This window comes from Urocitellus parryii, chromosome 3 (assembly GCF_045843805.1).
Source record: "Urocitellus parryii isolate mUroPar1 chromosome 3, mUroPar1.hap1, whole genome shotgun sequence".
In the NCBI taxonomy this organism is placed as follows: Eukaryota; Metazoa; Chordata; class Mammalia; order Rodentia; family Sciuridae; genus Urocitellus; species Urocitellus parryii.
In genome coordinates, this window is record NC_135533.1 from 78,716,204 (window position 1) to 78,730,445 (window position 14,242).

Below are 14,242 nucleotides of genomic sequence, written 5' to 3' on the forward strand. Positions count from 1 at the left end.
AGCTCAATGATTCTGTGGTTGTAATAACAACAGCCCAGAAGTAAACTGATCAGACAACACCAGAATACTCAGAACGAGTCACTTGTAAATGATTCCTAAATCTTCTACATTAATCAGCAAATCCACTGCATGCAGTGAATTAGCAACTATTATAACAAAGAAAGCTATAAGAATGTGTGATTAGATGGGCTTGTTCATTAGTCTTCTGGGGCTGCCATAACAAAATACCACAGACTGGTGAGTAGCTTGAAGAACACAAATTTATTTCTGTATAGTTGTGGAGGCTATAAGTCTGAGATTACAGTGCCTCTAAGGTCCAAGTCTGGAAAGGGATCTCTTCCTTGTTTACAGAGTGCATCTTTCCTGCTGTGCACTCACATGGAATTTTCTCAGTACATGTGTGTGTACATGTGTATGTATGTGAGTCGGGGGTCATGTAGAAAAGGATATTTGAGAAAGTATTTACTGGCCCAGTATTGTTAAATTCTTGTAGTAGGACTGTCCTACTACAGAACATATAAAAATGTCACAGTTTTACTAAGATCTTACAGCACCAATTGGTAAAATTTTCCATCAATCAGTGGATTAATTTTACTCTATTACTCATGGTATTAATAGCATGGTTTGAACTAATAGCAAAATTAGGTTCAAAGTCAAAGTATATGTCTATTTCTTGAAACTATCAGAGTCCTAAATCTAAGAGCTAGAACTGCAAAGCTTTTAGAAGACAAAGGAGAAAATCTCAGTGTCCCTGAGTTTGCCAACAGTTTCCTTTTTTTTTTCTTTGAATATTTAATTTTTAGTTGTAGTTGGACACAATATCTTTATTTTATTTATTTATTTTTATGTGGTGCTGATAATCAAACCCAGGTCCTTGCACATGCTAAGCAATAGCTCTACAGCTAGCCAAAATCCCAGGCAACAGTTTCTTAAATACAACATAAAAGGTATGCCATATTAGAGGGAGAAAGAGAGAGAGTCAGAGAGACAGACAGACAGAGGGACATACCATAAATGAAACATCATCAAAATGAACATTTGCTGTTCAAATTACACTCTCAGAAAGGAATGGCAAGCTACAAATAGCAAGAAAATATTCGCAAAAATGACATAAAACTAAGAGTCTGTATCTAAAACAGAGAAAGAACTTTCAAGTCTCATTTTTTAAAAAAGAGAGCTGCATATTTGAAACAATATTTTACCAATGAAGAGGTATATAGCAAAAAAACATGCAAAAAGATTAAAGAATTACAAATTAAGTCTCAAAACTATATCTCTATACACACACACCAGAATGGCTAAAATGAAAAAACCTGGCCAAACCAATTGCTGGTGAGGATATGAGGATATGGAGCAACTGGAATACTGCATGCTACTGGGTGGGGATGTAAATACAAATTTATCCACATTAGAAAAGTTGGGTGATTCCATAAAATGTTAAACATATGTTAAGCACGTGACACAATCACACCACTCCTAGGTATTTACAAGAGAAAAATGAAAGCATGGATTTATGTGCAGATATGTTTCTAGAACATTTATATTTGTAATGGTCAAAAATGTAAATATGTCAAATGCTCATCAACTGGTAAAAAGATAAACCAATTATGATATATCCATAAAATGGAACAGTACTCAGCAATAAAAAGAGAAAAAGTAATTATAAAAGAATCTTAAAATAATTATGCTAAGTGGATAATCCAGGCTCCATTAAAAACATTACAAGATGCATATTATGATTCTATTTATCTAAAATTTGAGAAAATACAAAATCAGTAGTAATATATAACAGGTGAGTTTTTGCTAGAGGATGGGGAAATCACAAAAGTCAGAAAAGTGTAGGGATAGTGGGTATGTTCTTTATCTTAATTTTGTGTGATATATATAAAAAAATCATAAAAAGTACATCCTAAATATATATAAAGATTAATATGTGCCTATTATACTTTAGTACAGCTATAAAACATGGGATTAAAAACAAACCTATGGACATAGGGGTGAAGGTTACCATGGCCAGTGCCTGGGTAGTCAGGTGAGAGGGATCTCCTTCTGGGTTTGCAGTAATGCTCTTTCTGGATTTGGATACTGATTTCACATGTGTTCACTTTCTGAAAGTAATTTAGCCAGCACATGGGATATACTTGTCTAAATGTATGTTCTTCTTCTTCTTTAAACATTTGACATTAAAATGAATATAAATTAAGTTTTGCCTTTTCTGTGATATGTTAGATATGACTAACATGAAGCATACCAAGTAGACTTTTGGAAATGTCAATAACAGATGGAAACAGAGGTAGAGACAAAGAAAAAGCACAGGCAGCTAATATTTAAGTCATCTTTTACTAAAATATAACACAAAAACTTTTCCCATGATCTCAATCTTGTAGGCACCTTTATGCTAAGTGAATAATCCAGAGATTATTATTTTTATCACTAGGAGTCTTTTTCAACATCATTCTTTCTTATATTCCTTTCTACTAAGACCTTATTTCTAAAAGCAGATTTTTCTAAAGTCTTTAGCAACATGTTAAGGAATTATATGGTGAAAAAGTGTTTCATAGGCAAGGATGTTTGGAAAATTTTTGTTAAACAAAATTAAAGTATTTTTCTCTGAGCAGTATTTATATATGAGACTTTAATATATTTAAATGTGTAATTATTCACACACAAGGCATATGCGATGTTTTCTAAACTTATATACCCCCAGAACCTCCTATTTTGAATTGCATTTAGTGAACTAATAATCCAAAGAATATACATTGTGGTTCTAGAAATGCAATGCCAACTAAGCTCAATTATTATTACAGTTAAAATATGTGCTTTTAAATTAGAACATCTGGATTTGAATTCTGGTTCTGTTCCTTCATTTTTTATTTTATTTTTTTTTTCCTGGTGTGACTCTGAGTGCTGAGTTTGTCTCTTAAAAGGATATTAAAAATTTGGTTGTTATGGGGACAAAGTGAATAAACACAGATAAAATACTTAAACAATGCCTACTACATAGAGGGTGTTAAATAGCTAACTCTTAATATTAAGAAAAGTTGCCTAGGAAAGAATCACAAGGAAGGGGTCATGTTCCATTATCATCTGGATAGACCAGACATTAAAGTCTGTCTCCTGCTCACCAGTCCTGCAAAGATCCAGCAATAGAATTACATGGAATGCTATATTTATAACAACAGCCATTGTTAAATCATAAATTCCTTGAGAGCAAAAACAAAATCTGTCCGCCATCCTCTTTTTTGAGTTAGAGATGAGCTTAATCAGCCTTAGCATCTTAGGAACTTTGGCATGTCCAATGATTCTATTAGTATGAGGGAATCCAGGCCCTTTGGAGTAACTGTGAAGTGGATCCCCAGCCAAGATGGTCAGTGTCCTGTGTCAACAAGACAAAGATGTATCAGCAAAAAGATGGTTGAAGACTGCTTTTAGAAAGATTTTACTTGGGTGATGTATTTCGAGTTCTTAAGCTGGAATTCTTCTCACCAAACCTCTATGAAAGAGGAGAGCAGAAACAAGCCTAAGAATAAGAAACCAGGGACCCTAGAATAGAAGCATCACTGAAGTCTGGAGTCAAAAGGTGCTCTGGTTATTACTTAAGTCTTGTGTTTCCTCAGGCTAATATGTTAAAGACACAATGTCACGTGTTTATCCTCCACTTGCACGTAATGGATATTAATAAATAAGTTCTTTTGAGCATGTAGTATAATAGGAAAATATAGTGATAGTGGAAGAACTGACAGTCTCACTCTCCCACTCTAGCTGTGGAAGGAAAGATTTTTAAAAAAGACAGAAACAAAGAATGGTAAATGCATTAAACAGAAAAAAAAAAGGTTTATATAAGACAAAGAACAATTTCTTTGCAACAAGAATCATGCTTTATATCTCAAAGAATAAAGACATAGTGTGCACCTTTCAGCCCTTCTGCAAGGGTTAATGTGGTGAGCAGAGAGCTCTGCAACCAAGGGTATGCAAACCACTTAGATGCAGAGTCTCACCAGGGCTGCTTGCCCACACTGTGTAGCTGCTATTTTTAGCCCACATTCATGCTGCTCTGGGTCAGAGTTGGGGACATCTGTGGAGAGAGGAATGAATTGCTTGCAGCAAGACAAGTTTTGATGAATAATTACTTGTGCTATAATGTGCAGTTGGGGCCAGCTTCATTCCACATTCTAAAAAAACTCAGCCTTCTAGGAAGTAAACATGGGCAAGTCCTCAGTGGCTGCCTATGGCTTCCAGCACTAATGACACTTGGCAGTGCTGCCAGGATGATCAAGAATTAATTGATTTGTTGTGAACTCTACTAAAGGTTAGCACCAGGGCTGATATTATATAATGCAGCTTCATTTTTAAAGTACTTTTGGTCTTTAATTACATTTATCCCAATGTTCCAAGCAAGTAAGCAAAAATATCTTTTCCTTGTGATTTTAATGTTATCTTTTCAACTTCATATTTCTAAGGCTTAGATTGTTGAAAAAGTGAAAAGTTTCTTTTGCAAATCCCATGTTCCAAAAGCTAGGCTAAACAAAAATTCTCATTTTTAAACATTTATTTATAATTGATTTTTAAAGTAGGTATCCACTTTATTTTTCTACTTTCTTATAACACAGTGATGCCAGCACCTAACCAGCTTTAACCTCCTATAGATATCAGATAAATATTAATAGGCATAAGATGCTGAAGTGCTCAGCCTAAATCCTGTTTTAGGGAGTTAAGAGACAAAATTTTGATTCTTTAAAATCAAAATTTGGAACACATTAAATGAGTTTCCAGCAAAGCCTGGAAATATTAGGTAGTATTTATTGAGATTTTTAATTATTTAAATTATGTATTTGCTGTGGAAAAATGAGAAAAATATCTCTATTCAACATTTGGATATATATCCCTCCTGTTTTGGTACATTCATATTAATATGTCCAAATTTATGAGCTTGATTTTTTTTCGTTTGATTTTTGTTTACTCATGAATAAAACGCTTCCGACAGGAAAATACTGCTAAAATAAGAAATGACTTCAGGGCAAAGATTCAAAGCTAGAGCACTTCCATTGAACCCATTTCATCTCAAATATGTGACTAAGGGAGAAGCAAGATGGCAGATTAGAGGAAGGCTGCATTTTTAGTTGCACTGTGTCACAGGATTCAAGAAGCCAGAGTACTGCTTTTAAGTGAGGTGGATGAAAGAAAATTCACTGAAAGCCAATAGTGAAGAGTCAGAGTCTTTTAGAGACTCAGAAATTTGGGTGCATTAAACAAAGAACAATACATTGTACATTTGAGCCAAGCTGGTTGCAGCAGCAGTGCTGTTTCGCTGCAGAGGTGAGGGATAATATATATATATAGAGAGAAATGCAATGGAGAAAACTGGCATGGAAAAACCGTAGATCAGAATACTGAGGCTGGGGGCAAAGGGACATTCAGTGTAGGCAATGACTGATTGGGTTGGAGCAGAAAGATGGGGGTTGGTTGGAAAGGAAAAAATAAACAAAATGCTAATAATTCCAAAACTCTTCTCCCTCCTCCACCAGTTTCCAAGGTGACCTGCCTCCAAGGAATTGTTCCTCCCTATAAGGAGCTATTAATGATGAATGCTCCCTGGGCTGCTCCCTTCCTTCCCTTTTCCCTGGGTAGCTTCCTTCCTTCCCTCTATTAGATCACTCCACCTTTTGATTATTAGGCAGAATGGAGGGAGGAGAGAGCATAGAACAAAGGAAATCTAAAATTATAAATGGGGCAGGACACCCCCACTTCCTTTGACCCCGAACTCTGGGGCCCCTTCTCTTCAGAGAAGTCTGTTTCTGTTCTATCTTTAAAAACAAAAACTTGCTTTCTACTCTTGCTTCAGCATTTCTTGAGTGTTCAATCTTCAACATCAGGGAAACAAGAGGAGGCCCTGATTCTCTTCACTGTTATTAATAGCAGACTGAACTAAGCTCATCTCGAGGCTGCACAGTGAACTGGTGTTTGAAAAGTCCTCTGTTTCTCTACCCTATAGCAGAGAGCTGAGGCAGGAGCTATTTTGAGGAGGTTATGCTGCAACTTGCTGCTGCAGAGCCCAGGAGATTATAGCAAACATTGCCATACTGTTCCAGAAAGTGCCTATAATATGGCCTAGGGTGTACTTAGCAGAATATGACCAAAAATGGCAAAGAGAAGATTGTGCCCAGGGGGGGATTTGAGTCAGAAGTATGGAGGCAAGTGCATCTCACTTTCCTTTTGAGTCTGGAGGCTCAAGTGACCAAATGAAGAGAATCTGGAATCTGAGCAGGGCAGTGTGACTACTTTCCGAGACTAAGCCTGGGAAGGCTGTGTTCATGTGTTCATGAGTGGGAGAAGGATTAGCTCCCTAGCTCCATGAGTTGAATTCTTGGGAGACTCTTGAGATCCCTTGACTTTGTTTTTCTATTTTTTTTCCTCCTCCATATTTATAACCATTACTCACTACATCTCTTCTGAATTTTCTTGGTTTACATGATGGACATTCTAAACTTTCTTTTACTTCCTTATAACATTTTCTTTTCTTTCTTTTTTTTTCTTTTACTGAACTCTAGTTTTACCACTTTTAGAACTATTTAGTTTATATGACGCCCAGACCATTTGTGTTGTTGCAGTTATTAGTATTGTAGATGGCATAGTTGACACCTGCTGTTTACTTTAATGCAAAATCTACATCATAGTTATATATTGTTTCTGCTGTTGGCAATTGATGATCCCACTATTCCTGTTTTTCTGGCAATAAATATTGTAGATTTCATAGTAGACAGCAGGAATTTATTGTAATGCTGTATTTGTTTGCTTTTGGTTACTTGTAATGCTGTATATTGTTTACTTTTTGTTTTCCCCCCTGATATGAGGTGCTAGGAATCTAGGGAGACACTACAAGTTCACAGGATAGAGATTCTGCTACAGAACTAAACTGACCAAAGAGACATCATACCTTGCTCTATATACAAAATGACCACAATCAAACTTTACTGATACTTCTCATACAGGAATAGAAAGACAAAAACCCCAAACTAATGACAAGGACCCAGGTATAAATGGGATGGGGAGTCCCCAGGTCCCACTCAAGGACATCTACTCCTTCAACAAAAAAACACAGAGAATTAACACAACATCTATGGATACCACATCTATGAAGGAGTTTCAATGTAGCACACTCTAGGATACTTTGACAAGAGAAGGCTGTGCCTTAAAAATATTCACACACAAGGGTAAAAGAGAAATCCATTCCAAAATATACATAAAGCCCAACATAAGAATATAAGAGGGGCTGGGGATGTGGCTCAAGCTCATCTGGCATGCGCAGGGCACTGGGTTTGATCCTCGGCACCACATAAAATAAAAATAAAAAAGATATTGTGTCCACTGAAAAATAAATATTAAAAAAGAATATAAGAAATATGAAAAAACAAGGTATCATGACACCTAAAATTTGTAATTCACCAAAACCTGATTCCAATGCCGTTGAAGTAGATGAAATATCAGATAAAGAATTCAAAAGAATTATTATAAAAATTATCAATGAATTCCAAGATAATACAGAAAAATAAGTAAATGGAGTCAGTATGGGATAAGGAGATAGAGATACTGAAAAAGAGCAAAACAGGAATTGTAGAAATGAAAGAAAATATATCAAATGAAACATTCAGTTTAAAGTGTAATAGAGTAGATCATTCTGGAATCATATTAGAGGTAAGCCAATCAGAATTACATCTGACTTCTCACCACAAACTCTAAAACTCCAGGTGAATTTGAAATAATGTGTTCTATGCCCTGAAATTTTGAGCCAAGATTGCTATAACCAACAAAGCTATCCTCCAGAATTGATGGGAATTAAATCCTTTCAAGAAAGAATTCATGGCTACCAAGTTAGCACTACATGAAACATTTAAAGAAATACTTCACACAGAAAAAAATAATAATAAATAACCTCAGAGCTTACAAATGGATAAGTCTCATTTGAAGAGTAGCTAAGAAACAAGAAACTACATCAAATTAAGCTTTAGAAATAAATTTAATTGGCAGGAATTAATAAACATTTTTCTGAAATTACATTTCTCTGAAATAACATATAAATGGTCTCAACTGTCCAACTAAAATATATAGGCTGATAGAATGAATTAAAAAACAGGACTCAGTTTTATGTTGTTTGCAAGAGACACCTTACAGGTAAAGAGCCACAGGCTCAAAATGATATGATGGAAATTGATATATTATGCATAGGGAGCCTGAAAACAATCAGGGGTAGCTACTCTCACATCATACACAGAAGACTTTAACTCAAAACTAATCAGAAAAGACAGAGAAGGTCACTTCATACATGTAAAGAGAAAAAAATCCAACAAGAAGATAAAATGATAGTAAATATTGATACTCCAAATGTTGATGTATTTAATTACATAAAATCAGACACTATCCCCATTTAAAGGCTCAGATAGACCACAGCATAACAACACTAGATGATTTCAACACACCTCATTCAATAATAGATAGATCATTTTATTAGTCAGGGTTCTTGAGAGGAACAGAATAATAAGGAAGTATAATTATAAAAAGGGAATTAGTTGGCTTATACAACCAGATGTTGGTTAGTCCACAATGGCTATCTGCAGGCTGGAGAGCTGGAAGAACCAGTAGCTGCACAGTCCAAGAGGCAGAAGCCTCAAAACAAGAGGAATCAATGGTTCTACCCTAGTTGGAGACTGTAGGTTTCTGGAAACTCCCTAGAGAATCACTGGCTGAGTCCACTTTGGAAGAGTGAAGAAGTGAGAGTCGGATATCCTCAGAGGATCACAGCAGCAATCAAGAACATTCAAGAATAGAACTTGCATCTGCTGCTGCTTCCTTGTACTTCTAGCTTTTATTCCAGCAAGTCATTATCCTTTAGGTAGTCCTGCCCATGCTTAGGGAAGGTCTTCATTTTAGTTGGCTATTCCACATGCCAATCATTCCTAGACACACCCTCACTGACAAACCCAGAATCCTCTTAATCATCAGCATATCTTAATCCAATCAAGTTGACAATTCAAATTAACCAATACAGTCAACCAGACATAAACTCAGAAAGACACTTTGGACATAAAAATTATTTTAAATCAAGTAGACTTAACAGGCATATATAGAATACTTCATCCAACAAAAAATGAATACACTTTTTTTTTTTCTCAGCTGCTCATGGAACCTTTTCTGAAATAGACCAAAATTTAGGCTACAAAGCAACTTTAACAATTATAATAAGAAAAAGGTAAAATTCCTTGAATCTTATCTGATTATAATGGAATAAATTTATCAACTAATACCAAAAAAAAACTACTATATAAAAATGGAGATTAAATAATGCACTCTTGATTAATGAGTGGGTGATAGATGAAATAAGGAGAGAAATTTAAAATTCTTATAATGAAATAAGAATAGTGATTCAAAATGCCAGAATCTCTGAGACATAGTGAAGGTAATTTGAAGAGGAAGCATTATAGCTAAGTGTGTCTACATAAGAAAATCAGAAAGATCCCAGACAAATAACCTAATGATGAATATTCAGGCCTTTGAGAAGCATGAAAAAAAAAACAATTCCAAAACCATAACAAGGAAGGAAATAATTAAGATTAGAACTGAAATCAATGAAATTTATTATAAAAAAATACAAAATATCAATGAAATGAATAGTTGGTTTTTTGAGAAGATAAACAAGATTGTAGCTAAACTATCCAAAGGAAAAAGAGAGAAACTCAAATTCATAAATTTAGAGAAGAAAAAGGACAAATCACCCCAGACTTAACAAGAGTACAGAAAATCCTTAGGGATTATTTTGAAAATTTATACTGCAATAAACTAGAAAACCTAGAAAAAATTGACTCATTTCCAGACATATATAACTTGCCAAAGTTCAATCAAAAGGACAAAGAAAACCTAAATGGACCAATAACTGGCAGTAATAGAAAACCTTTCAACAAATAAAAGACCTGGGTCAGATGGATTGTCAGCTGAATTCTACTGGACATTTAAAGAAGGACTACAGTCACTACTCCTAGAATTATTCTATGAAATAGAAAGGGATAGAATACTTCCAAAATCATTCTATGAAGCCTGTATCAACCTCATACCAAAACCAGATAAGTATAGATCAAGGAAAGAAAAATATAGACCAAGATTTCTGATGAACTTGTTATGTTTTGGATAGTAGATGTTCCCCAAAAGCTCATGTGTGAGAAAATGTAAGAAAGTTTAGAAGTGAAATAATTGGCTTATGGGAACGTTAACATAATCAGTGCATTAATTTCTTGACAGGAATTAACTGGGTGGTAACTATAGGCAAATAGGTTGTGGCCAGAGAAGGTGGGTCATTGGGGGTGGTGTGCTTTTGGGAATATATTTTTTTTCTTGGTTAGCAGCAATTTCATGCTCTGCTTCATGGTGACCATGTCCTTAGTTGCTTTCCTCCACCATATTTTTCCTTCATGATATTCTGCCACACCTTGGGCCCAGAGCAAGGGAGCCAGTCATCTGTGGACTGAGGCCTCTGAAACTGGAAGCACCAAATAAACTTTTCCTCCTCTAAAATTGTTTTCTGTCATAGCAGTGAAAAAGCTAATTAAAACAGCTTATCTGTAAATATACTTAGTAAATTATTAGCAAATAATATTCAACAACGTAGTAAGAAGATTGTACACCCTGATCAGGTCAGCTTTATCACAGAGATGCAAGTATGATTTAACATACACAAATTAATAAATGTAGTTCACTGTGTAGAATGACTTAAGGACTAAAATTACAGTAGATACACAGAAAGCCTTTGATAAAATTTAGCACCCATTCATGGTAAAAAACACAGAGAAAAGTACAGATAGAAATATGTTACCTCCTCCACATCATAATGACTGTGTACAATAAATTCAAAGTCAACCTCATAATGAATGGGAAATCTCTGAAAGCATTTCTCTTAAAATCCAAAGCAAGACAAGGGGTGTCCACTCTCATCACCCCTATTCAATATAGTACTAATAATTCTAGTTAGAGAAATTAGGCAAGGGTAGCAAATAAAATGGATAAAAATAGGAAAGAAATAAGTCAAATTATCACAGTTGCAGATAGACCTAAATATGAAGATCCAAAACCTCCACCAGAAGACTGGTCCAGCTAATAAATTCAAAAAAGTAGCAGGTTAAAAAATCAATAACTTTCCTAAATATCAATAATGAATCTGCTGAGAAAGAAATCAGGAAAACAATTCCATTCATTATAGCCTCAAATAAAATAAAATATCTAGGAATAAATCTAACCAAGGTAGTGAAAATACCTCTGCAATGAAAATAGAACTCTGAAGAAAGTAATTGAAGAAGACACAAGATGGAAACATTTCCCATGTTCATGAATAAGCAGAATTAATATTATATAAATGATCATATTAGTAAAAGCAATATACAGATTCAATGAAATCCTCACCAAAATACCAATGATGTTCTTCAAAGAACTAAAAACAACAGTCCTAAAATACATTTGGAAGGATAAATGACCCAGAATAGCCAAAACAATTCTAACTCAATAAAGCAATGCTGGAGGCATTACAACATCTGACTTCAAATTATACTACAGAGTTAGAGCAACAAAAATTGAATGTTCCTAGCATAAAAACAGATATATACACCAATGGCACAAAATAGAAGACAGAGAAACAAACCCACAGAGATACCAGCATCTGGTCCTTGATAAATGCATCAAAAACACTGACAAAAGACAGTCTTTAATAAATGGTATTTGGAAAACTAGTTATCCATATGTAGAAGACTGAAACTAGACTTATCTCTTGCCTTACACAGACAAAAGTCAACTAAAAATGGATCAAAAACTCTAATTCCTTTACAGCAGCAACTATGAAACAATTAGAAGAAAACGTGGTATCAATACTCCAACATATAGGCACATGCAATGACTTTCTTAATAGGTCACCTAAAGCTGAGAAAATAAGGCCAAGATAAAAAATGGACAGTATAAAAGCTTTTGCACAGTCAAGGAAATGATTAAGAATGTGAAGAAATAATCTATAGAAGGGAAGAAAATCTTTGCTAGTTACTCTTCTAACAGAGAATTAGTGTCTAGAATATATAAAGAACTCAAAAAATTTATACTAGCAATAAATTAACTAATATGTGAAAAATAAACACCTCTCAAAAAAAAAAGAAACACAAATGGCTAACACATATATGAAAAAATCTTCAACATCATTTGCAATTAGGAAAATACAAATCAAAACTATACTGATATTTCATGTCACTCCAGTTAAAATACAAACAATTTAAATTCTGGAGAAGAAGTGGATAAAAAGGAACACTTTTACACTGTTGATGGAATTGTAAATTAGTGCAATTCTTGTTAAAATCAGCACAGTTTCCTCAAAAGACAAAGAACGGAACTACCCCATGACCCAGCTATACCAACCCTCAATATTTATCCTAAAGAATTAAAGTCACCATACTATATTGGTACACACATACCCATGTTTTTAGAGGCACAATTCACAATAGCCAAAATGTGTAACCAGCCTAGGTGTCCATCAATGGATAAATGGACAACAAAACTGTGGTATGAATATGCAATTATGTTTTATCCAGCCATAAAGAATGAAATTATGCTGTTTGCAGGAAAATGGATGGAACCTGAGAACATCATGTTAAGCAAAATAAACCAAACTTACGTGGAAACTGGAGAGGAAAAAGGAAAATTAAGGTGTTTTGTTGAAACTCATGAAAATCAAGGTAGATCCATAGATTAGAAGAAAGGACCAGGGGAAGGAAGAGAGGAGGGAAAGTGGAATTACCAGGAATATCGGCCAAATAATATTATTATACTGTGTTATATTGAAAATGTAACAACAAATCCCAGTATTATGTACTACTATTATGCACCAATACAAACAATATGGGGAAAATATATATATGGGTGCAGTCTCAGAAATACTTAATGTGCCTGAGAGACTCTCAATTCTCAAGACGGCTGATAAGAATCTTATAAATGCTTTAACACAATATTCCTGACTTCTAGCGTACGGCAGAGAGAATCCTATCTCAAAAAGTTGGTTATGCTTTTGGTATCATGAAGTTAATTTCAGTGGTTTCCTATGACAAAAGTTTTTAAAAGAGTACCATTAATAGAGAAATTGTCTGCATGGACTGAAAAGAGAAAATAATTAAAAATTAACACACAAAGTGGGAATCCCAGCCTAATATGGTAACAGGTTGAGGAAGACAGATAGATCATAACATATAAATCATTTTTGTGGAAAAGAAATAGTGACTCAGAGCTTATAGTCCTAACAGCCTAGTTAAGAGCTTCAAAGAATCACTACCAAGTAGCAGAAGTGCACCCTAATGAAGGCCCTCACAACGTTGCCTTAGCTATGTATCAGAATTACTTTGGAAGAGTGAGAGACTGCAAGCTATCTTCACGTGTCTCTCTGTAAAAATATATATCAGATATCTAGATATGATCCATAATAATTGCATTAAAAAGGATTTTGAGTAATAAGCACAGGTAAATTAATTTACCTCTGTTAACTTCATTTATCTCATTTGAAATTGAAAACTGTTCTGGATTAGTGATTAGCAAGCACCAATCCATCATGCAGAGTTTACGCATGTTCTGAACAACTTAACAATATGACCTGGAATCTCACTTCAGGTTTGAAGATTAGAAAGTACCTCTGTGTGGCCTCTTCTCAAAAGTGCCTGGATAGTAATAATATTTCACTGACTGTCCATAATAAATTTTCATGGGTTACTTCTCTATTCAATAAAGATTGCATATGGCACAAGAAAATGAATCATCCTTACCTCCAGTGCTCCCTATGCCTATGGAACACAGTAAAACTTTTCATTCAGAAAATCTGTTGAACCTATGGGAAAAAACAACAAAAATACAACAACAAATCTATTTCTCACCATGGTCTAGATTTACGAAAGTCCCATTTCGACACTCCTGTGACCCTTTTTCTCAACAAATCTCTGGTGGATTCCACTAACTGACCCTAGTGCTATTTATTATTCTAAGTTTGTATCTCATTGTCTTTTTCAACACAGCATTCCAGAAAGCTTTGGTTACAATTCTGTGACACACAAATTGATTTTTTAAATTACCACAGTTTTTAGTCCTAGCTCCACATATTGGGCAAATTACAAAATCTTATTCTGTGTTTATGGGCTGGAAGATATTTTTCTAGTACATATGTGAAAATTACACTAATTATACA